The sequence below is a fragment of the Ornithorhynchus anatinus genome, chromosome 12 (assembly GCF_004115215.2).
Source record: "Ornithorhynchus anatinus isolate Pmale09 chromosome 12, mOrnAna1.pri.v4, whole genome shotgun sequence".
Lineage (NCBI taxonomy): Eukaryota > Metazoa > Chordata > Mammalia > Monotremata > Ornithorhynchidae > Ornithorhynchus > Ornithorhynchus anatinus.
This window is the reverse complement of record NC_041739.1, coordinates 13,645,169-13,669,576: the sequence shown is the minus strand read 5'-3', so window position 1 is coordinate 13,669,576 and position 24,408 is coordinate 13,645,169. Positions and strand designations below refer to the sequence as shown.

The 24,408-nt window shown below is 41.4% G+C and overlaps 1 protein-coding gene, 1 long non-coding RNA gene and 1 other non-coding gene across 3 annotated transcripts in view; 1 reads left to right on the top strand and 2 right to left on the bottom strand.

Annotated features, from left to right (window-relative positions):
* The window catches only part of MARCHF1 (membrane associated ring-CH-type finger 1), a 495,472-nt gene that overhangs the window by 290,457 nt on the left and 180,607 nt on the right, over positions 1-24,408 (bottom strand). The window lies entirely within an intron of this gene.
* Positions 631-22,022, top strand: LOC120638714. Its single transcript, XR_005660599.1, has 3 exons — positions 631-758; positions 6,803-6,865; positions 21,686-22,022. It is a non-coding gene; the product is annotated as an uncharacterized LOC120638714 (long non-coding RNA).
* On the bottom strand, positions 17,373-17,510 carry LOC114815745. The gene has a single exon (XR_003763547.1). It is a non-coding gene; the product is annotated as a small nucleolar RNA SNORA7 (small nucleolar RNA).

Here is a 24,408-nt window from a genome sequence, read left to right as displayed (position 1 = left end):
CTATTTAGAAATAGTATGATATGGTTAAGGTCCAGTGAATGTTTTATCTTTTCTTAACAAACAAAAAACACTAGCAAGTCGCCCTTAAACTGCATTGCATTGGCTTCACCCTCAGAAAACACAGTGACCTCATACCTATAATAAAATATTTTGCACTTTTAGAGTAAGATAACCATGTGTGTTAAATCAATCAGGGTAACACCAGAAATTTGGGCTGCCCAACTCTCCCACTTTTCCATAGCTTCCCATCAAGCAGTGTGTCTAGACTCTCCAAAGGTATTCATGGTCAAGGATCTATAATATCTAGCAAGTTACAGAATATTTCAGTCCTGCTTCCTCTCCCTATCACATGACTGAAATATTGCACTTCAAAACAGCATCATTGAATGCTGATATTTCATTTTTGTGGTCTCCCTGCTTCAGAAGGAGAGAACACCAACTATGCATAGTGACATTCCTGAAGAACTTGAAATTCCCATCTTAGGCTAAGGATGCAATTGAATTCCAAGTTGAGGTGAACCAAAGGAAAAGATGAAGTAGTAATAAACTGGAGAGCTATCTCCAGTAAAGAGAAATTCTTGGACTCCTTAGAGCCAGTAAACGGAAATAACGGAACTTCAGCTCTTTAATCCTTTCCCTTCTCTGCCCCGCTACTGTTTCCTTTCAATCCTTAACAGATTTCCAAAAAAGAGTATCAGGGCCAAGCCAGTCTTGCTTGTGAGGAGAAGAATACAAAATGGAAGACAGTACTTTCTAAGGTAAGGGTCGAGGGAGAGAATATCTCTCCGATAGATTTATCCAATAAATTTATGGCCACAATTTTGCAGTTCCAATTATTAGGAAATGGTATTAGTCCCCTGCTGTGACTCTGAAGCTAGTCTAAATCCAAATCTTTTACCAGCAAATGCTTCAGTCACGTTTTTGTGGGCCTATGTTATTTGTTTAAATTTCCTCTATTGCTATATCGATTTGTAGTCCCATTTCTAAGGGTAAATCCATGGTTACCTTCCCATGACACATTGGGTTCTTTAGGATCTTATTTTCTTTCAGTATATGCATAAACCTTGATTTAAGCTTTCATGAGAAAAACTGATTGTGTTGAGTCTCCAGAGGTTGCCTTTTTCATCTAATGGCATGATTTCTTTACTGATAATTGACTGAGTACTCTCGCTTTCAATGTATTTTGTGACCATGCACTATTGTTTTTAAAGAAAAGCCCATGTATGTGTAAGTCCTTTCTTTCTGAACAACATTTTTAAGAAAGTGTTTTTCCATTCTGGAGGCTTTGCTGGAGATGAACCATAACCACACACAACAAGTATCTCATACTTTTCAAGGGCTAGGGAATTTGTATGAGAAGTTCAGATTTGATGATTTAAGTTCACAGCATAATGGAGAATGTCTCTCTTCTTCCAAAAAGTAATTTTATAGTAAGAATGAGTTTACGATTCTTTTTAATATTTGTGAGGGGTGAAGGAAAATTGTGATTTGGAAATTCCAAAGGTCTAAGAATTCCATACTAAAATATTTATGAACTCAAGTTATTTTGGAAGTAGCATTTTGGTCGGATTGAAGGGGGATAGGCAGAAAAATGGAAAGACACACTGGGAGATAGCTTTATCCCAGACCTGTTTAAAAATGACCTTTAAAAGAATATTCTATATTCATCCCAACATGTTAACATCCCTCTAGGACAGGAATTGTACTAAATATTACATTTAGGACCCAAAAATTCATTTTACAGCTTAAGCAAATTTCCCTTTAGTGACCTCAATGAATCTGGAGAGAGGTCATTACAGTCTGTGAATAGCCAGCCCTTCCTCTTCCAAGATCCATCATGATCCTAAAAACTTAGCCACTGACTATAAGAAACCTTCCTGACCATGGAAAAGAAGTTGCAAACTCACACATCCATCTGATCTAATGAGCCTGCATTACTATCTCCCCCAAAATGCAAAAATAAGTACAACAATTTGCAAAACTGAGCATACTGTCTTGATTTTCTTGTTTTAGCAATAGGTCTACATTTTGGTCCTCTTTCATTCTCCTCCAATCAATCCTCCCTCCTGTCACATTAAATCAGTACTAATCAGTCATTATTATGATAATGACTATCATTACGATGATATTTCCTAATGCTAAAAGGTAGCAGCAAATGTCATAGTCTTTCTGAGAAAGTAAGCAGTGACTTTACTCTCCAGGGTATATTTGAGTCCATAAAAATAAGCATCATGGATGAAAAATAGACATGAGAAACTCAAACTTTTTTTCTGGTTAAATTAGCTTTCCAAATATTGAACTTTGTTTGGAAAAAGCAGCATGGGCCCCTGAACCAGACTCACAGATGCTGCAGCTCAGTCCCAATTTAGCTATCTACACTCTGCAATACACTTTTCCGATCTTTACCATGCAGTCTTTCAACTCGAGATGTCAAATTGCACTTCTAATTAGTCAAGAGATGGAGATTGAGAAAGAGTCGGGGAAATGAGGCCTTAGGCAGGGAAGACCTCTTGGGGGTGATGTGATTTCAGTAAGTCTTTGAAGGTAGGTAGAGTTGTAGTCTGTTAGATATAAAAGGGGAGGGAGTTATAGGCCAGAGGGAGAACATGAGCAAGGGGTCAGCAGTGAGATAGAAGAGATCTAGGTACAGTGAATAGATTGGCATTTGAGGGGTGAAGCGAGCGTGCTAGCTTGTGGTAAGAAAGTGGTGAGGTAAGGTAGGACGGGGCAAGGTGTTTGAATGCTTTAAAACCAAAGGTAACGAGTTTCCTTTGGATGCGGAAGTGGATGGGTAACCAATGGAAGTTCTATAGGAGTGGAAAAATATGGACTAAACTTTTGTAGAAAAATGAATCAGGCAGCGAGGGAAGTATGGACTGGAGTGGAGATAGACAGGAGGTCCCAACCCAATTCCCACAGCTTCCCTCTGGCTTGAACTCCCTCTCCCTCCCACTCATATCTGAGGGCCACCACTCTCTCCACCTTCAAAGCTCTACTCAAAATTTCACTTTCAACTAAAGACCTAAGCTCTCATTTCCCCAATGTACCCTTTCTTCTGTGTCATCTTTGCTCCTTGAACTGTAACCCTAAAGCCCTTGATATTCACCCCTCCCCAACTCCACAAAACCTTTATGCCTATTTCCCCTAACTGTAATTTATTAGAACCTCTGTGTCCCATTCTAGACTGTAAGCAGGGGTTGTGTCCACCAATTCTATTGCAATGTATTCTCCCAATAATCATAATTATGGTACTTTTTAAGCACTATGTACCCAATATGGTTCTAATCATTAACAAGTTAATCAGGCTGGACACAGTCCCTGACCCATACAGGGCTCACAGTCTAATCAAGAGGCATTAGGATTAATCCCCATTTTACAGATGAGGAAACTGAGGCCCAGAGAAATTAAGTGACTTGCCCAACGACACCCAGCAGACATATGGAAGAACTGCGAATAGAACCCAGGCACAGAGCTTGACACATAGTAGGCACTGTATGAATACCATTGATTGATTCATTTCATGCATTTTGACAAAGATTTCTGAATGGGTAAAACATTTGGAAGTAATCCAGAGAAAATGGATATGGAAATTGTTTATGTTCTACAGTTGTACTTTTATGAATGGATCATTTTTAACAAATGATTTGCTATTTTTCATCAAGACGGAGCTAGTGTAAAATCCAGTTCTCTAGCTCAACAAAGCTCATTTCTGTCTCTGATTAAAAAAAAAGCTTGATTTTGAATACCAGAGGGAACAACCTAATTTATGAAATGCTGAACTTAAAAACTGCAACCGTGGTTGAATAAAGAACCTAAATGCAAAAGAGCAGTTACACGATACAATCCTTATAATTAATGATACATGATTCAGCAGTGTCCTTGGTAACCATAAATCGAGCTTACAGTGTTCATTACCAGTTGACAATAGAGATAAGAATGTAATCTACATTGATGTTACAAATGCTTACCTAGTCTGCTTTCAATGAACAAAAAAAAAAAACCCACACATATAAACAGTTATAAAATGTGTCTAATTTACCCTAACTATTCTCATGACCCAGCAAAACACATACAATTAGAACCCACTTCCAAATAGTAAAGAGAAAACCATGAGGTCTGGATGATACTTTTATGAGACCTACCTAATGAATCTAAGAGGACATTGTGAAATGAAAATTAAATACTATTGAGAATACTTTGCAGTGAAAAGCCAGCAAGGCTAAAGGTCCTCAAGTGTGGCCTAGTGGATAGAGCATAGGTCTGAGAGTCAGAAGGACCTGGGTTCTAATCTCAGATCTGCCAGTTGTCTGCAGTGTAACCTTAGGCAAGTTACTTAACTTCCCTGGGCCTCAGTCACCTCATCTGTAAAATGGAGATTAAGACTGTGAGCTCCATGTGGAACTGTGTCCAAGCCAATCAACCTTATTAGCTTGTATCTACTCTAGCACTTAGTACAGTGACTGGCACATATTAAGCGATTAAATATCATAAAAAATTTTTTTTTAATCAAATACTCCATCAATGCTTCTTCTAGTTTAGCCAACCAATCCTTATAAGCCAGATTTTAGATGCATGTCAGTGCTTCCAGATCCTCAGTAAAGTCATAATAAAATATTGGCACTGGGAAAAAGCTGAACATTTTCCTAATAGCTATGGAATTCAAACATAGTACATTCCCCAGCTCAAACCAAACTTGGCATTTAATGAAATCAGATCAAATTTACAAGGTTTTGTTTCTTTAACAAAATTGGTTTGCTCAAATGTTTTAGTCAACTGCAGCATGCTTTAGGTTGATAATGATAATTAAGTTCTGAGAATTTAGTGATCCATATCACCCTGGGAGAAATATTAATACATACAATTTTAATGAAGAGGCAATCCCCAAAGGATTTTGCATTTTTCTACTTCTGAATTTTTTTTTTTTGCAGATGATACTGCCTTGCTCACATTGTCACTATGTTTTGGGTTTCGGGTTATCAGAAGTAAATGAGTTGCCGTAGGGATCCAGCTAGTGGTTCCATGATTTTCATCAAAAATCTAGACAAAGGGAAAGTGACTAAAAATGTTATTGAAAGACCACAGAATGCCACCAAGAGCCATTGTTTAAATTGGCAGACTCTGAAAGAATAGAAATTTTACTATTTAGACTCTGCTTACTTTTTTATAGAGCCCAGGCCAGGGAGTTAGAAGCATCTGGGTTCTAATCCCCGTTCCCCTCACTTGTCTGCTGTGAGACCCTGGGCAAGTCACTTAACTTCTCTGGGCCTCAGTAACCTCATCTGTAAAATGGGGATGAAGACTGTGAACCTAAAGCGGAACATGGGCTGAGCCTAACCTGGTAATCCTGTATCTACCCAGCACTCAGTACAGTGTCTGGCTTATAGTAAGCACTTAAATGCCATTAAAAGAGGAAGACTAAAAAAACTCCCTTGGATTAAATATTAACCAAGGAAATCACACACTTGGCTTTGCAATCCAAGCAATAGCAGCATTAGGTCCAATTGAATATTTTTTCGACAGTTAAGCGGACATTACCAAGCATTCTACATGGAGAACAGAGCCCTACTGCTCCCTGGAACATGAATCTCTTCAATATAATGACATGGGATTGACTTTGGCAAGCCAATAAAGTTCCTCTGATTGGAATGGAGTTGAAATTGCATTTGCCCATGTTACAATGTAATTCTCCTTGTGACAAAATTAGGAAGAAAAAAGGGCTGTCCTGAACGGAAGAAGATTTTTCTCTGTTCCTCAAGGCTCCTGGGCCATCAGTGCAGTTAATAATTGTTAAATAAACCTCATCCTTTCTAATTCTCTTTTTGACTGGAAATAGTAGGAGAGAAAACCTGCCCTGTGGAGTGAGAGGGTACTTAAAAGGCTCCTACGCTAAACCGCATCAAAAGGTACTAAAAGAAAATTCATCCATCTATGGCCGACTAATAAGGTGGCCATCAATGCTTGGGAAATAGCCCAAGAGAGCAGTGATTTTGTAGCCAGAGTTGAGCAGTTCAGTCAGGGAGATAATTGAAGTCATCCCAACCCCAAAAGACTTCTGGATTTGGTTAGGAAAGAGGCCATTTCTGAATCCAGGCCTATTGACCAGCCTTGAATCAGCTTAACACTTTTGGTTCATGCCACCTGACTACCACTTGCCTCCAGGAGGGTAGTGAGCTCCTTGCCAGCATAGCATGCTTATCCACTCTGACTCAAACTTTACACCGTGAGCCCCATGTGGGACGAGGCCTGGATCCAACCTGCTCAGTTCATATCTGCCCAGTGCTTAGCTGTATGTCAAAGGTGCTTGACAAATCCCAAGGTCACAGTCACAGTCTAATCAAACTGTTAGAATGGCCAGAAAGGACGGCAAACCTGCTCCACTGTAACCTTGACTGCATGTACGAAGGAAGGAAAAGTAAGAATGCCCAGACATCTGAATGAATGGAAACTCCACTACAGTCATAATTGAGTGGGCAGAGAATATGTCTGTTTATTATTATATTGTACTCTTCAAAGCACTTAGTACAGTGCTTTGAACACAATAAATGCTCAATAAATGCAATTGGATTAAAAAATGAATTGGGTGGGCGAGTGGACATTTGATGAAGGAAAAGAATTTGTCCTTGGGTGAAGGTATATAAAGAATCACCAAATAAAGATCTGCAGTTTTGACTTCCTGGATCATCTCCATAAACCTGGCAATTGATTGTGCTGGGAATGTTATGGGTTTTTTTTTTTCCTTTTTCTCCCCCATCTGCTGTTGTTTATCTTGTTCAGTGACAACTCACCTGGTTCTTATTTCCAGAAAACAAACTGTCTTTTGCATGGCTGGAAACTTCTTACATGGACGGGATTACAACAGACCACTGTGAGTTTCTCAGAGATAACCAAGCCCCTCTGGAATTCTACCTCTAAAAAGGAAAGAGAAAGGAAAAGGCCACAGTCTCTAGCTTGGCAGTGTTTTATGTTATCGGGCCTCACCTGCTGCACGACCAGTTGGTTACTTCCGACTTTGGCTGTCTGCCAGTCTGAACATTCTTTAAAGCCTCAAGAGCATCTGGGAGCAAACTGCAAACTCCTCCTTTGGATTTCAAACTCAGGGAGAAGAGATGAAGCCAAATCAGCAAAAACATTTGTTTTATGGCATTTGTTGCTTACTATATGCTCGGGTACATAAAATCTAATCAGATTGGACAGTGTCCATGTCCCACATGGGACTCTCAATCTTAATCCCCATTTTACAGAGGGAATAACAGAGAAGTTAGATATCTTGCCCATAATCACACAGCAGACAAGTGGCAGAGCAGGGATTAGAACCCAAGTCCTCCAGACTCCCTGGACCCTACTCTATCCACTAGGTCATGTTGCTTCTCCATTTCAGAATCCTTTTCTTGAGAACATATAGTACTGTTTGCAACAGAAGATGTCGCCACGTTCATTTTGAAGAAGAATTGGACTTCCAGAAAATGGTGTGATTGCTTAATACTGACAGAGCATGTCATGCTCATCACTGTACTGGACAAATACCAATGATATCCATTTAGGGTTTATTTTGTGAAGACCTTAAAACCTAGTGGGAGGAGTTTACCATCTGACCCTAACTCTGCCCTTTAGGAACCTTAACTTAAAGCTGAAAATAAATGTTTACTGAGGGAGAACACACATAATTGACATTACTTTTAATCCTCTGATTTAACTGAGACTTTCATTTCCTACTTGGTTAAGTGCTTCATTTGGTTTAAAAATCCTTCTTGGAAAGAAATGTTGTTCAGCAAACCAACACTTGTTGAAAATGTCCTTAAAGAGCTGGTTTGTGTGTACCAGAATCCTGCCCAAGCCCCTGATAGAAAGTCATACTTAGAGCTGAACTTGCAAGGAAATTTAAGCAAGAGGATGCCCTCGGCCATCATTCCTGACAGTATCAAATCACAACATGGGGGTAGCCCAGAAGCTGATGACCAAAGCTCTATGCAAAAATTCAGGATATATTCATAAGAATAACAATAATAATACCTGCTTATTATGTGCCCAAAATTGCTCTAAGCACTGGGGTAGATACAAGTTAATCAGGTTGGTTACAGTTCCTGTCCCACACAGGGCTCACAGTCCAAGGAGAAAGGAGTAAAATTCCCATTTTAATCCCCATTTCAGATGAGGTAACAGACAAAGAAGTTGAGTAAATTGCCCATGGTCACATGGCGGACTTGCGGTAGAGCTGGGATTAGAACCCAGGTCCTCTGATTACCAAACCCAAGCTATTTCTTGACATTTGAGATAGTTAACCCATACTTTCCCAGGGAGTAAACCATCTTTTGCATGCAGTATGAATGAATAATTTAGGGAGGTAACATGATATAATGAAAAGGACTTGGGTCCAGGAGTCAGGAGACTGGTTTTCTCCCCGAGATTTACCACTGGCCTGCCATATAACTTCGACCGAGTCTCATGGCCTCTCAGACTTTCAGACTTCTTATCTTGAAAATGGGAGTAGTAAATCGCTCATGTCAGTGATGTGATGGTAGTTTTGAATATAAAAACACTACAGAAATGTAAAGTCATTTATCTTTCTTCCTGGATGCAGACAGAGAGATAGCACCCCCTACCCAATACAGCAATTTTATCTGGTTAAAAACACAGCTTAACCTAAGGTACCGCTCAGTCTTGGGAGAGTTGGGACGACGATGCCAACCATGATAGAAGATGATGTACACATAGTCATTTGGTCTTTTGATCATACCAACCCCTGTCTGCGTCAAACACTCTTCACAGGTTGAAACCTCAGTGCCCTGCTCTGATTCCAAATAAGTGGCAAAGTGGAGGAGACTGGACAGGATTGGGACACAGACCCATGCACAAGAAGCTAGGAACCTAGGTTTTCATCCTTTTTCAAATCAAATCGATCACATTTGAGCCCTTACTGTGTGTAGAGTGCTGTACTAAGAACTTGGAAGAGTACACTATAACAGAGTTGCTAGATACGTTCACTGCCCACAACGAGCTTACAGCCTGGGGGGGGAGACAAACATGAATATAAATGTTACGGATATGCACATAACTGCTGTGGAGCTGGGGGAAGTGGGTGAATAAAGAGAGCAAATCAGGGAGACACAGAAGGGAGTGGGGATAAAAGGAAATGAGGGCTTCGTCAGGTAAGGCAGAGGAGGTAGAGGAGATCTACCTTCAATAATGTTTTGAAGGGTGGAAGAGTAATTGTCTATTGGATGTGTAGAGAGAGGGCAAGGTGTTCCAGGCTAGAAGCAGGATTTGGGCAAGGCGTCGGCCTCTCCAACAGCCCCCTGCTCCTCCCAGGCTGTACCCCAAGGTGGACTTCCCCATCTCTGACATCACCCCGATGTCACCAGAAGCAGCGTCGTCTAGTGGAAAGAGCACGGGACTGGAGTTGGAGGTCTTAGGATCTAAACCCAGCTATGCCACATGCCTGCTATGTGACCTAGGGCAAGTCACTTAATTTCTCAGTGACTCAGTTCTCTCATCTGTAAAATGAGGATAAAGACTGTGAGCTCCAAGTGGGACAGGGACTGTGTCCAACCCAATTATCTTGTGTCTATCCCAGAGTTTAGAATGTAGTAAGTGCTTCATAAGTACTATTATTGCTGTAGTTATTATTATGGGGAGGGTCTGGGACGTTCCTGAGTGGTGTCCACATATTTTCAATTCTTCTGCTGGGGATTGGGATAATCTATTCTTTTGATTTCATTGTCCTTCTCCATTGAGACTATAAATGTCCTTTGGTGTTTTATTCATCCCTAGTAAGTTGCTGCCCTGCCCTGTCTTCCTGCCACTTCTAATATTCCCTCATACACTTCAACTATCCCAAATTTATATTAGCCACAGACCCCTCCAACCCCCCCCCCCAACCTCGATGTCAGTCACCTAACACAATCCTAAAGTTAGATGCATGTATCATTTGCATATGATAATAACAATAACAACGTTGGCATTTAAGCACTTACTATATGCCAAGCACTGTTTTAAGTGCTAGGGTAGATCCAAGGTAATCAGGTTGTCCCGCGTGGGGCTCACAGTCTTCATTCTCATTTTGAACTGAAGCCCAGAGAAGTTGTGACTTGCCCAAGGTCACACAGCTGACAAGTGGCGGAGCTGGGATTAGAACCCACGACCTCTGACTCCCAAGCCTGGGCTCCTTCCACTAAGCCACACATCCAAATGAAATTAAAAGTCTACAAAGAAACAAGCAGACTTCTATTGATTATTATGGTCCCTGAGTCAAAAATGGCAATCTTAAACAGAGACGAAAATAAAATGCTCAAAGACAAATGCATGCAAACCCCGGCCTTGAACTTCTCACTTTCCATCCTTTTACAATTCTGTATGTACCCGATCATAAGAAAAAGCTCCCAGAGTTAAGATGGAGAGATCTTCCCAACATTAACCACAAGCCTAAAGTTACGGAAGGTCTCTATGCATGTCTCAAAACCAACAACCTACCAACTTAAACCAGAAAACAAACAAGCTGTAAACTAGAAATAATATTGAACAAGATCAAATCAAAGCGCAGAGAAACACTGAAATAACTCTTCAATTCAATTCACAGCCTGACTCATTTCATCTTTCTCATTTGTTCTTTCAATTCACTGGGCAGGAACCCCTCATAATTTTGTACCCGTCCAGCATTTGATTAGGGCCTGATATTATTATTAATGATAATTTTAACCAACCCATTAAACATTGCTGCATGCTGAAAAATTGCACTTCAAGGTTCAAAAAAAAGAATTTGCCCTGGGGAGAAAAGACTGCTTTTATTTAGTCAGAGAATCCAAATCAAAGCTTCCTAAAGCTTTAGATAATATGAAATACAACCAAAAAGCCCCCCAAAACAACACAAAAACAGGAAATCAGTCTTTTCAAAACTGTATAATTGACATTAGGCAATTCCCAAGCCTTTAACACTTTCCCCAAAACAATAGGCTTGAGAGGCAGGTGACCTAAATTCTATTCCCAGCTCTGCCACAGTCTGGCTTTGTCGGGCACGTCACAACCTCTCTGGGCTGCTTCTCTGGGATTAAATGCCTACTTCCTCTCCCCCTAAAACCTTGAGCCCCTTGGGTGATGGGGAGTGTTTCCAATATGATTGTGTTGTTCCTACCCTAGCAGTAGTACAGAGTTTTGTCACGAAGTAAGCGCTTAAATACTATATTATCATCATTAATACAAAGGATCATAGGCCTAGATGAGAGCTAAACTCTGCACACAGTAAGGGCCCAGTAAATACCGTTGATTGATCGATCTCAAGGAGTCAATTGTCCCAGCCCACTGATGCAGGCAAATATCCGTGACTGTGGGAATTATAGCTAATCTAACCGAGACAGATAATAGAGACCATTTATTATGATCTCCAAATTGAGGAATTCACAACTTCCCTACTCCCTCAGTGCTTATGCCAGGGTTTAGTCACCTTGACAGCCAAGTTCTTATCTTATGAAATTGGCTATATCTTGCTGCAGTTATTTTGGTTTCTCCTGTCTGAACCCTTTCCAGCCTTTCCACAGCTTTCTCAATATGAGTCCAAAATTGCTAATGATACTCCATAAAGCTGATACTAAGCAAAGCTGAGCACAGCTGGATGGATTTCTTCCTGGCAGGAGCGTGTCATACCCCACTCAATTAGCCCATCCCAGCATCATAGAAGCACTGCCTTGTGCCGTCACTCCCTTTGGCAGGCGGAGCTGGATCCACTAGCGCAGAAATTCCTCCTGTCACTCGGCTTTTGTCCTGGGTCACTGATGAGTGTTGCAAGTAGCCGTTTCCAAATATTTTTTGGTTTGTTTTTTTATAGAGTATTTGTTGTTAAGTGTTTACTATGTTAAGCAGCGTGGCTCAGTGGAAAAAGCCCGGGCTTGGGAGTCAGAGGTCATGGTTCGAATCACCACTCTGCCACTTGTCAGCTGTGTGACTGTGGGCAAGTCACAACTTCTCTGTGCCTCAGTTACCTCACCTGTAAAATGGGGATTAAAACTGAGAGCCCCACGTGGGCCAACCTGATCACCCTGTATCTACCCCAGCGCTTAGAACAGTGTTCTGCACATAGTAAGCGCTTAACAAATACCAACATTATTATGTGTCCACCTTTGTTCTAAGCACTGGGGTATTCTTTCATTCAGTCATATTTAGTGAGCACTTAACTGCACTTGGGAGAACACAGTATAACAATAGATACATTTCCAGCCCATAACGAGTTTACAGTATAGAGATAGATAGTAGGGATATAATCTGGGGGTAGATACAGTTAATCGAGTCAGACCAGTCCCTGTCTATCATGGGGTCCATAATCTAAGTAGGAAGGAGAATAGGTATTGAATCCCCATTTTACAGTTGAGGAAACTGAAGCATAGAGAAGTTAAGTTACTTGCTCAAATTCACACAGCAGGCAAGTGGGAGAGCTGAGACTAGAAATCAGGTTTTCTGATTCCCATTCCTTTTAAGAACTTCCACTGGGCCTCTTTCAACAAACGGCCAACATCGTGTGGGCCCTGGAGCTGTTTGTCAAACTGGACGTCCTGAGCGGAGAGAACGTGTACATGTGTGCAGGTGAAGCAGCATGGCTCAGTGGAAAGAGCCCAGGCTTGGGAATCAGAGGTCATGGGCTCAAATCCCAGCTCTGTCATTTGCCAGCTGTGTGACTGTGGGCAAATCACTTCACTTCTCTGTGCCTCAGTTCCCTCATCTGTAAAATGAGGATTAAGACTGTGAGCCTCACATGGGACAATCTGATTACCCTGTATCTGCCCCAGTGCTTAGAACAGTGCTCTGCACATAGTAAGCGCTTAAATACCAACATTATTATGTGTGCCAAGTGAGTCAGGCCCCCTTTCCTAGTCTCGGGGCTCCACGGTGCCACGCTCCTCCCTGATGTTAATAATAATAATAATAATGTTAAGCGCTTACTATGTGCCAAACACTGTTTTAAGTGCTGGAGTAAGATACAATGTAATCAGGTTGACCCATGTGGGGCTCTCAGTCTTCATCCCCATTTGACAGATGAGGTCACTAAGGCTCAGAAAAGTTAAGGGACTTGCCCAAAATCACACAACTGACAAGTGGCAGAGTCGGGATCAGAGCCCACTACCTTTAACTCCCAAGCCTGTGCTCTTTCCACTGAGCTGTTAGTGACCAAGCATTTAGTACAGCACTCCTTGCTAAGTACTCAATAAACCCTCAATAAATACCATTGACTGTGGGATGGATTTAGGTTGATTAATGGAATTTTAGCAAGATCATCAAGAGGTAACACAACCCAGGCTGGCCGACAGAGTCCCAATCAGCCTTTCAGTCTCCATCCAGGAAGCAAGATTACCCTTCAGGTGATGATGGTGCAGAACAGCTGGTCCCTCATCCAAAGAGCACCAAGCTTGTGCAGGTGGCATGGCTGATCCAGAAACTTCCCAATCAATGACCCAGTTCAAGTTTATAGGTATAGGAATACTTCATCAGGTTGGTCAGGTCCTACTTCTGCAAATCAGCATCTAGGAATCAATCTTTCTACCTCCCAGACCAGATAGACTCTTAGGCTAAACAGAACCATCCCATCTCTTTTTTTTTCCCCCTCCTCCCCACTGGTATTTGTTCATCAATTAGTGCTTATTGTGTGCAGAGCACCATACTAAGCGGATCGAGAAAGTAGAACAGATTTGGTAGACGTGTTCCCTGCCCTTAAGGTGCTCAAACCTACATGAGGTGCTTACTATGTGCCAGGCATTGAACTAAGCATTGAAGTAGATTCAAGAGTCAGGTCTTAGGACTTGCATGGGGCTCACAGTCTTAATCCCTATTTAAAGATGAGGCTCAAAAGTTAAATGACTTGCCCAAGGTCACACAGCAGACAATTGGCAGAATCAGGATTAAAACCCAGGTCCTTCAACTTCGGAGGCCTGTGCTCTTTCCCCTAGGCCATGTTGTTTCCCAGGCAGCAGCAACTACAGACTTTCAGTCTGACCCAGCTTCATTCATATATTCAATTGTATTTATTGAGCGGTTAATGTGTGTAGAGCACTGTACTAGGCACTTCCCTCCAGGAGTATCATTTAGACAATCCCAGTTCACCCATTGTCAAAATTTTTGTTCCCATTCACTAGAATGTCATTTTAGCTCCTCTTTCTGGGGCCATTCTCTTAATCAAGGATCTATTTCAGTCTTGTTGGTTTCCCAGTAAAAGTACTAAGTTGATCCCTATCCACCAAGGACAAAGAAATTAATTTAGGTGCTTATTAAGCATTTATTATATGTTAAACGATGGGGGTTAGGTACAGTTAGGTTAATCTATAGTTCTCTTTGGCAGCAGGTTCAGCCAGTAGGTGCCTTCTAACAGCTCCACCCCTTCCTGGAAACCTCTCCACTCCCTGGGCAGGAACCTCCATTTCCTAAAGTTTTGAATTTCACTATATTGCTCTTTTATACTTAGCAAGTTTTACTATGGCCACAGGTATTCCACAATACCTTGACAGTCTTCATCCACACTGTATCTTCATAGATCAGTTTGTGTTACTAAATAGACTTTTTTGCACTTTCCCCAGTTGAACTTTATCTGTTTTTGTTTTTTGTTTTTTTTAAACCAAACATTTGCTAATCTACCAAGGTCAATTTAGGCATTAGCAACTTCACCCCACTTAGTGTCATTTTCAAGTATAATGAACATATTCTCCATTTCATTTTTAGATTAGGCAGCTCAATTCCTCACCTGGGCACCCATAAGAGACTGTTTTGTACTATCCCAAGTGCTCAGTGCATGATCTTGGGGCAGTCACCTTAACTTCCTGGTGCCTCAGTTTCCTCACCTGTGAAAGAGAGATTCAATATCTGCCTCCCTCTCACTTAATAATGTTAATAATGTTGGTATTTGTTAAGCACTTACTATGTGCAGAGCACTGTTCTAAGCGCTGGGGTAGACACGGGGGAATCGGGTTGTCCCACGTGGGGCTCACAGTCTTCATCCCCATTTTACAGATGAGGGAACTGAGGCACAGAGAAGTGAAGTGACTCGCCCACAGTCACACAGCTGACAAGTGGCAGAGCTGGGATTCGAACTCATGAGCCCTGACTCCAAAGCCCGTGCTCTTTCCACTGCGCCACACAGACTCCCACCTGTAGGACAGGGATTGTGGGTTTGACCGTGATTACCTTGTACCTGACCCAGCATTTAGTATAATGCTTAGTACTTAGTGCTTAACAAAGATTTGCACTTACTCATTATCTGGACAAAATACAGACACAAACCAAGCCAGAATAAATCCCAGATTCTGCACCCTGATAGTATGTGCTAAGAATTGGGCTAGACAGTGCGGGCAAATTAGAGTACAGTAAGATGGTGTCCCAGATCTGCCATTACTTCTCTGCTGATGGGAGAGGTGGAGGAAGTTGCTTATTTCTAGCTCAGGGACCTCGCGATTGACAGAATTTATGAAAAGGGAATTTGAGGCAGGCTCTCTCTCGGGAGCCACACTTCCATGGACTCTCCCTCCCAGTGAGAGATGGAGCGCTCAAGGGCGAAAACACTGAGGGAAACTTTGCTGCTCTCTACCCAGACAGCTTGAGTCTGATTGCCCTGGGCAAACTGGCACTTTAAAGAATAGGGAGGGATTCAAAGAGTAGAACTACCTGCCTGCAGCTCCAGAATTTCCACTAAAACTGGTGTTTGGAGAAAAGCAATTCTGTTTGCATCCTTTCATACCTTTTATGATTCCATCCATTCAAAATTGAGGAAACACAGTAAAGAGACCGGGAGTGAAATAACTTGGCACAGGACTGGTCTCAGAAGTGACTAAAGTGGTCAGAACATCACCAAATGTTGCAAATTCTCTGGATATTCTCCACCAGCCCATTGACACCTGTTAAGGGTACCTGTCCAATATTCTTCCCTGCTCTTTCCATCCTTCATTTAATTACAAATGGGTAGATTTTTCATTGTTTTGCAAATTAAATTCCCAATTACTACATCATTAAGTTACTCATTTTTCAGTAATGTCTGTCTTCAGGGAAGAAAGGAAGCATTAAGATAGAATTTGGCTTCCCTAGAACAAGGGGAAGACTACAGTACTTATCTAAGAGTGTATCTACTGAGCCACATTAAATAGCACTCGTGGGTTTTGCTATGCATTCAGACTAATCTAAGCCAACTCTGCAAGTATCCAAAAGATATAGATTAAGCAAACTATCCCAAATATTTCTAATGCTGGTATCTCACCTCTAGTTAAAAAAATAAAATACAAGTTAGTGAAAACTGACCAGCTAGTTGGAAATGTGTATTTATCTGCACAACCAGGCTATCAATGTTATGGAACGCTAGGTTAATAAATGAATGCAATTCTCAAGGAAACTTTAAAATCCTCATTAAATTGTAAATTTCTCACTAGGTTGCAAGTCCCTGAGGGTGGAAATCAGAGTGCTTGGCACAGAGTAAGCGCTTAACAAATCCCATCATTATTATTATTAACTCGATGGGTATTGTACAATAGACAATGCTTAGTAAGGGTTCCAGGCACATAGTAAATGCTTAAATACTATTAAATAAAAAATAAATGAAAAACCAAGGGCTCGGTACAGCACTCTGCATAAAGTAAGCACTCAATAAATACCACTGGTTGATTTCCAATACTCTGGTTTTTAAATACAAGATACGTTGAGCTTATTTCTGATGGTGAGCCCTCCCTCCAATATCACACCTGAGAATTATATGCACACACACGCTCCCAGAAAGTTTATATGTTGGTTATAACCAAAGGCTTTCATATAATATAACAACTAGGCTACAAATAAGTTTCCTTGTGTTTGCCTCACACGCTTCAACTTCTTTGACTACCCTATTTCAACAAGCGGCAGCATGGCCAAGTGGAAAGAACCTGGGCTTGGGAATCAGAGGACCAGGGTTCTAATCCTGGTTCCATCATTTGTCTGCTGTGTGACCTTGGGCAAGTCACTTCACTTCTCTGGGCCTCAGTTTCCTCATCCTTAAAATGAAGATTAAATCTTATTTTCTCTGATTTAGTCTGTGAGTGTCATGTGGGACAGGGACTGTGTCCAACCTAATTATCTTTTATCTACTCCAACACTCAGAAAAGTCCTTGACACAGTGAATGCATAAAAAATACCATTAAAAAAGTGTTCTAAATTTTCCAAAATGACTTCAACCAGTAGAAAAAAAAATTGACACGCCCACCAACTCTTTCTTCAACTTGTCTTGCCTTATGCTGTCGAGCCATCTATGACCCACAGCAACTCCATCTGTAATCATTCTGGTAGTGGATCCACAGAGTTTTCCTGGTAAAAACATGGAATTGGCTTACCACTGCCTCCACCCTCGACTCTTCCTTGCCCCTGTTGCCCAGTACAGGTGCGTTTTGACTTGTAGCAGATTGCCTTCCACTCACTTGCCACTGCCCAAGCTAGGAATGGAATGGGTAGGCTTCTGCTTGACTCTCCCTCCCATAGCTGAGACTGGTAGAGTACTGGAAACTACCCAGGTGTAACCCTGAGAGGAGATTTCTGCAACTGCAGCCAATTAAATCCTGGCAATTATTAAGTGCTTCCTGTGTTCAGGGCCCTCTACTAAGTATTTAGAAAAGTACAATAAGCAGACAAAAAGGAATATGACTGAGGTGAGTGGGTTTCTGTATGAAAACTGCCAAACAATGGGTCAGAGAACAAACAGCTGTTTTATAGGACTACTTCCCAAAGGGAAGTGCATTTGCTGTAGTGCAGATAAACCATCTGATCATGGATTATTATAGGCTTCCAAGGATTTTACAGTCCAACCGAAGAGTGTTTTACAATGTTAGCTATCCTGAAAAGGCTTCCTGTTTACCCAGTGATGCCTGTAGGGTGAAAATCACCCTCAATCCCCATGGCTTTTGGAAAACCTTGGGTCTGCAATGGGAATCTTCCTCTACATTATGTGGAGGTTCTACAAGGTCTTGAACCCCTCCGAGTTATTGGAAATTCAGGATGAGGGCCTTTAGGGCAGGGAGTGGGTAAACCCTCTACTGTTTTATATTCTCCAAGTGCTTGATGACAGTACTCAGCATACAGTAAATACTCAGTAAAGTGCTAAAGGAAACTTGATAGCTTGGAATTCCTCGAGGGTTACAGTCACTAACAGAGGGCCCCCTCATTACCCCAAAATGACCTTGATTTCACAGAATCCCTAGTGTTAACACATATATATTGCAGCAGTTTCTCCCTCTAGACTACTAAGTCTTTGTGGGTAGGGAATGTATCTACTAACTCTGCTATATTGTACTCTCCCAAGCACATACTACAGTGCCCTGCACACAAGCACTAATAAATACGATTGATTGATTGATTTGGGCCAAGACCAGAGAGAGATAATAACTATAACAATGCTATATGTTAAGCTCTTACTTTGTGTCAAGCACTGTATTAAATGCTGGGTAGATACAAGTTGGCTTCATTCCCTGTCCCATATGGGTCTTAGAGTCTAAGTAGGAAGGAGACCAGACAATTCCCAGTTTATGAATGAGGAAACTAAGGCATAGAGAAGTGACCTGCCTAGTGATATATAGCAGGATATTGCATAGCTGAGAATAGTAGCCCATTTTTCTGATTCTCAGACCTGAACTTTTTCAACTAGGCCCCCTGCTAGACACCAAGGAGTGGTAAAAATTGCCCTCCAAAAGAAATTAACCATTTTCTGAAAAACCTGATTGACAATTCTGCCAGGTTTACAGATTGGCCTATGAGAGAAGAGCCCAAACCCCTGAGCATTAAGTATAAGAGGACTAATTTGCTTCCTTCTTATTTATTCATTCACTTATTCAATCATATTTAGAAAGCACTTATTGTGTGCAGAGCACTGTACTAAGCACTTGGAAAGTACAACTGGCAACAGAGACAATCCCTACCCAACAATGGGCTCACAGTCTAGAAGGGGGGGAGACAGACAACAAAACAAAATAAATAGAAATCAATGGCATCAAAATAAATAGAATTATAGGTATATACACATCATGAATAAAATAGAATAATAAGTATGTACAAATATACACCAGTGCTGTGGGGCAGAGAAGCAGCGTGTCTCAGTGGAAAGAGCACAGGCTGGAGAGTTAGAGATCATGGGTTCAAATCCCAGCTACGTCACTTGTCAGCTGTGTGACTTTGGGCAAGTCACTTGACTGCTCTGGGCCTCAGTTACCTCATCTGTAAAATGTGGATTTAGACGGTGAGTCCCAAGTGGGACAATCTGATCACCTTGTATCCTCTCTGGCGCTTAGAATAGTGCTTTGCACATAGTAAGTGCTTAACAGATACCAACATTGAGAGAAGCAGCATGGCTCAGTGGAAAGAGCACGGTTTTAGGAGTCAGAGGTCATGAGTTCTAATCCCAGTTCTGCCACCCATCTGCTGTGTGACTTTGGGCAAGTCACTTGACTTCTTGGTGCCTCAGTTATCCCATCTGTAAAATGGGGATTAAGACTGTGAACCTCACCTGATTACCCTCTATCCACCCCAGAGCTTAGAACAGTGCTGCTCGGCACATAGTAAGTGCTTAACAAATGCCAACATTATTATTATTATTAGGGAAGAGGGGAGAGCAGAGGGAGAGCGGAGGGGGTGATGGGGAGGTGGAGAAGGAGCAGAGGAAAAAGGGGGGCTCAATCTGGGAAGGCCTCCTGGAGATCAGTTCTCAGTAGGACTTTGAAGCGGGGAAAGAGAGCTTAGACTAAAAATGTTGTGGAGGACTGGGAATGTACCCAATTTGATAATCTGTTATAATAATAATAAAAATGTTGGTATTTGTTAAGTGCTTACTATGTGCTTACAGTGCAGAGCACTGTTCTAACCGCTGGGATAGGTACAGGGTAATCAGGTTGTCCCACGAGAGGCTCAACAGTTAATCCCCATTTTACAGATGAGGTAAATGAGGCCCAGAGAAGTTAAGTGACTTGCCCACAGTCACACAGCTATCAAGTGGCAGAGCCAGCATTCAAACCCATGACCTCCGACTCTCAAGCACGGGCTCTTTCCACTGAGCCATGCTGCTATCTACCATAGGGCTTAGAACAAAGTAAGCTGTTAACTAACCTCATCATCATTGTCGCTGTCATATATTGGCAAAGTAGCTGGTACTAAATCTTTGCTCTGGTTAGACTTCCACTCAGCCCTTTAATTCTTAAGCACATTGGTTCTATGATATCCCATAACCTCCATCTCCTCCCCTCTCCTCTACAGTCTCAAACCATCAACATCATCATTGCTTTGAGTGCTTACTCTGTGCAGAGCACTTGGGAGAGTTCAGTACAAAGTGCTAAGTTCAATCTTTTTCAGGAAGCAAGAAAATTTTTCTTCTGCTCTGTTTCCCCAGATACCAGGGTCAAAATAGTGACATTTAAAAATGAAAAGGAACTTGAGTTTCACACAGGTTAGGTTAGGTCAGGTCAATTCTCATCTTAAAATCCTGAAGAACCACGAACACTGGGAATAGATCTTCGATCAGCAAGATCCTGAAGTTGGGAAAAACTATCTTGAAACTGAGATATCAGAGCTAAGGACAAGTGGGATATATTTTTCAAGACCAAAAATATAACTGTGCTTAATGTTTTACATTGATAAAGAGCATCTGCTGGCTGTTTTCAACGTTTTCTGAGTTTTGGAAGTTTAAATAAATTATGGCTTCATTTGCAAGCACACCCTGAAGCTCTTAAATAAGGGAAAATGGTATTTGTGGAGGAGGTGGATAAATTCAATAATTGAATTCTAAAAGATCCCTGAAAAAAATCACAGTACTCTTCTCTCTCGCCCCAACCTCTCTGTCCAACCTACAAAAGTATTGGGAAAAGTTTCCTCCAAGATAAAGTTTATTAACCTCAAGAAATAACTTGAGAAAAATGGCCTCAATTAGTCTTGCCGGTTACTTCGAAGAATCTTGGACTTGCTACATAATACTTGTGCTGAAATATAACATCAAACCCAGTTTTGTGATATCATTTCCTCTAGAGATGCGGTTTTTTAGCCTAGTATCATGTCTCAGGCATCTTTTAACTATTGAATTCATCAGTTAGTGTCTACTGAGCACTTACTGTGCCCAAAGCACTGGAAGAGTAGGCTAGAGCCCTTTGTGGGACTGATTACTTCTTTACCCCAGTGATTGGCACATAGTAGGCACTTAGTAAATACCATAATTGTTATTCATTATTATTATTAGGCAGGGATCATGTCTGCTAACTCTACTGTACTCCCCCAAGTACAATGCTCTGCAAGGAGTAGGTGTTCAATAAATACTACTGATTGATTAGTAAGACCCACCCCCCCCACCCCACCCACCGGCACTTCAAAGAGCTTACAATATGGAGTGGCACATTCCTTGGGTACATCAGAGTCTTCTGAAGAATACCATATACTTCAACAAGTTGTTAATAAAGCAGTTATTTGTAAAATGCCCGAAAATAATTCCTTCCTTAGCAGATCTACCGATCACTTTGCTTTTCCCGATGGCTCTCCTAGTACCTTTGCCTAGAGAAATATTCAGTGCCATATTTCAGGGGCAAGAGATGGTGCTTTCCTTCTTCTAGCTACACTGAGCTCTTCACTTCACCCTTAATGACTACATTTTAGAGCCTTCAACAGCTCATGCGGATCACCTGTGAATGAAAACCAGAAGGATGACTTTGTGCTTTTATGATTACTTCTTTTGCAACAGACCCAGAACCTTCGATGAAGAATTTGAAACCCCCATGCAATCAAAGTGAATGCTCCCACTGTGAGGAAGAAGGCAGGTTGAAATGTCACAGTTTATTTAGGCAAGTGCTGTTTTAAAAGAGTTGCACCTGGAGCTCTGAAGATGTGACATGGTCCTGAAATTGACTAAACAAAATCTCCCTTCTTTTGATGTCCAGCAGAGTTCCTTGTTGTTTGTGATTGCCTTTCACACCTATATAGGACAGTCTTCAGAGAATAGTATTTGGGATCGGAAAAAAAAAAGTTGTGTTTCCACAAAAAGTGTGTTTTTTTCCAGCCTTTAAGAATATGCAAATATGTTTCTCTCTTCTGTGTTCTATTTTTCTCGCCCTCTACATATCCACGTATATTTATATGGATTGCTTCCCACATCTTCCCCATTCAGTTCTACCTGGGTTAGGGGTCATGCCAACTCCTCTGTAATCTCTTCGATGCCCTTTAAAGTACTTTGTACATAGTGGGGTTTCAAATTCTAAAGCTAATGCTGTGATTGCCCAGAACTGATGTTGGGAAAGCCCCTAATGGTTCACTGTTTTGCCAAATTGAAAATAAGACCACTCCTTCCCCCTTGCCACATCTTTGTTGAGGAGAGAGTTTACACTACTTCCTCAGCTTCACTTTGTTCTATTTATTTAGTTTTATGGCATCTCTAACTGTGTGCCATGCACTGTATTAAGTGCTGGGGTAGATACAAAATAACCAAGTTGGACCCAATCCCTGCCCCATGTGGAGCTCACAGTTTAGGTAGTTAAGAGTAGGATTTAATCCCCATTTACAGATGAGGAAACAGAGGTACAGAGAAGTTAAGTTCACACAGCAGACAAGTGGCACAGCTGGGATTAGAATCCAGGTCTGTGCTTTTCCCATTAGGTCATGCTGATTGTTGCCAGCAGAGCAAGGAAAGATCATTTGTGTTTTCCAAAAAAAAATACATGGGACAGTTATACTTTACCTCAGGAGCCTTCTCTCCACACAATCTTGCTTCTGACCTACAGACACTAATACATTGTTTTGAAATGTCAAATCCTCAAGAAAAACCCACTGAGATCTGTTTTCCTCTAGTGAAGCCTGTCCCCTCATTTCACCTTCAGTCATCAAGAGGTCTCTCTTCCTTTAACAAGGCATGAAATTATGCCTCACTGAAGTAAATTATCCCTGGGAACACCAGGGACAGATGTTGTATTTCTTGGTGTCATCAGTTTGGATATATCAATTTAGGGACTCCATTACACCCTTTAGAAAAAAAAAAACTACACAATGAGTAATGAAGCAATACACAAAAGACCTTTGCAATCATTATTTTTCATTTTCTTCTGGACCACACATCAGCTCTGTTCTCAGAAATGCCTTGGGGAGGCAGGGGAGGGTGGTACTGGCTAAGTGGTGGAAAAGGAAAAGTGAAGACATCACCCTCTGAAAGATTTTCAGAAATCCACCAATTTTGCTTTGGTTTCAAGTTTAGAGACAATTTTAGAATCCATTCTGCAAGACACAAGCAAGAAGCCAAGCAATCAAGTCCAGAATCTCATCTGCCCTTAGCCAGAGAAATGTCCAGATTAAATGCAGACTAATCCAGAATATGGATGCTTCTCATATTCAAATCTGTGAACCAGGGGGTGGGATTGTCCCTGAATTTCACCAAACCAAGTGCTTTTTATTGCCAAGCAATCCATTTCAGCAGAGAAACAGGATTTCAATGAGACATTCAATTTACAAATCATCCCTGTGAGCCAACAGCAACCATGCGGAATACTTAAATTAGAATCCACACAAAAACTCATGTTTTCATTATGACCGCTTGCCTTTAGTAACTAAATTGTTATGGGTGGAACATTGTAAAGAGGTCTGAGGATCTCGTGTCCTCTTCACACACACTGATATTTTTATTCCTTTTCATTAACGATCTACCTGAAAAGTAGCGTGGCCTAGTAGAAAGAGCTTGGGGCTGGTAGGTGGAGAGAGCGGGAGAGTCAGGGAGATGTGGGATCTGATCCTGACTCTGCCACGTTCCTGCTGTGTGTCACCTTGAGCAATTCATTAATGTCTCTATGTCTCAGTTTCCTCTTCTGTAAAAGGAGGATGAAATTCTCATTTTACCTTCTCTTTAGATTGAGACTCATGTGGGTCCAGGACTGTGGCCGACTTAATTATCTTGTGCCTATCCCAGTGCTCAGTACATAGTAAGTGCTTAACAAATATCACAATATTATTATTACTGGGTACAGTACTGCTTTAGAAAAAATGCAAAGACTATGATCCCAGAAGGGAAGGTCACAATTCAGTAGAGTTGGTAGATAAAATCCCTGCTCCCAAGAAGTTTACAATCTAAAGGAGGAGACAGACCATTCAAATAAATTACAGGTTTGGCGAAATGGGTAAGTACAAGAGTGCAATGGGGTTGAGGGTGTGATGAATTATCTCGTGCTTAAGAGGTAGAGATTCAAGTCCAACTGATGACACAAAAGGGAGGAAGGATAGGAGAAAAGAGGGCTTAATCAGGAAAGTAGGACTTTGAAAGTGGGGAAGTTTAGGGACCTGTCAAATAAAGACGTGGGACTTTGAGGTCAGAAAACAAGGGAAAATGGTAGTGGCAAGAGAGATGAGATCAAGGTACAGTGTGAAGGTTGACATTAGAGGACCCAAGTGTGTGGGCTGGTTTGTAGTAGGAGATCAGCAAGGAAAGGT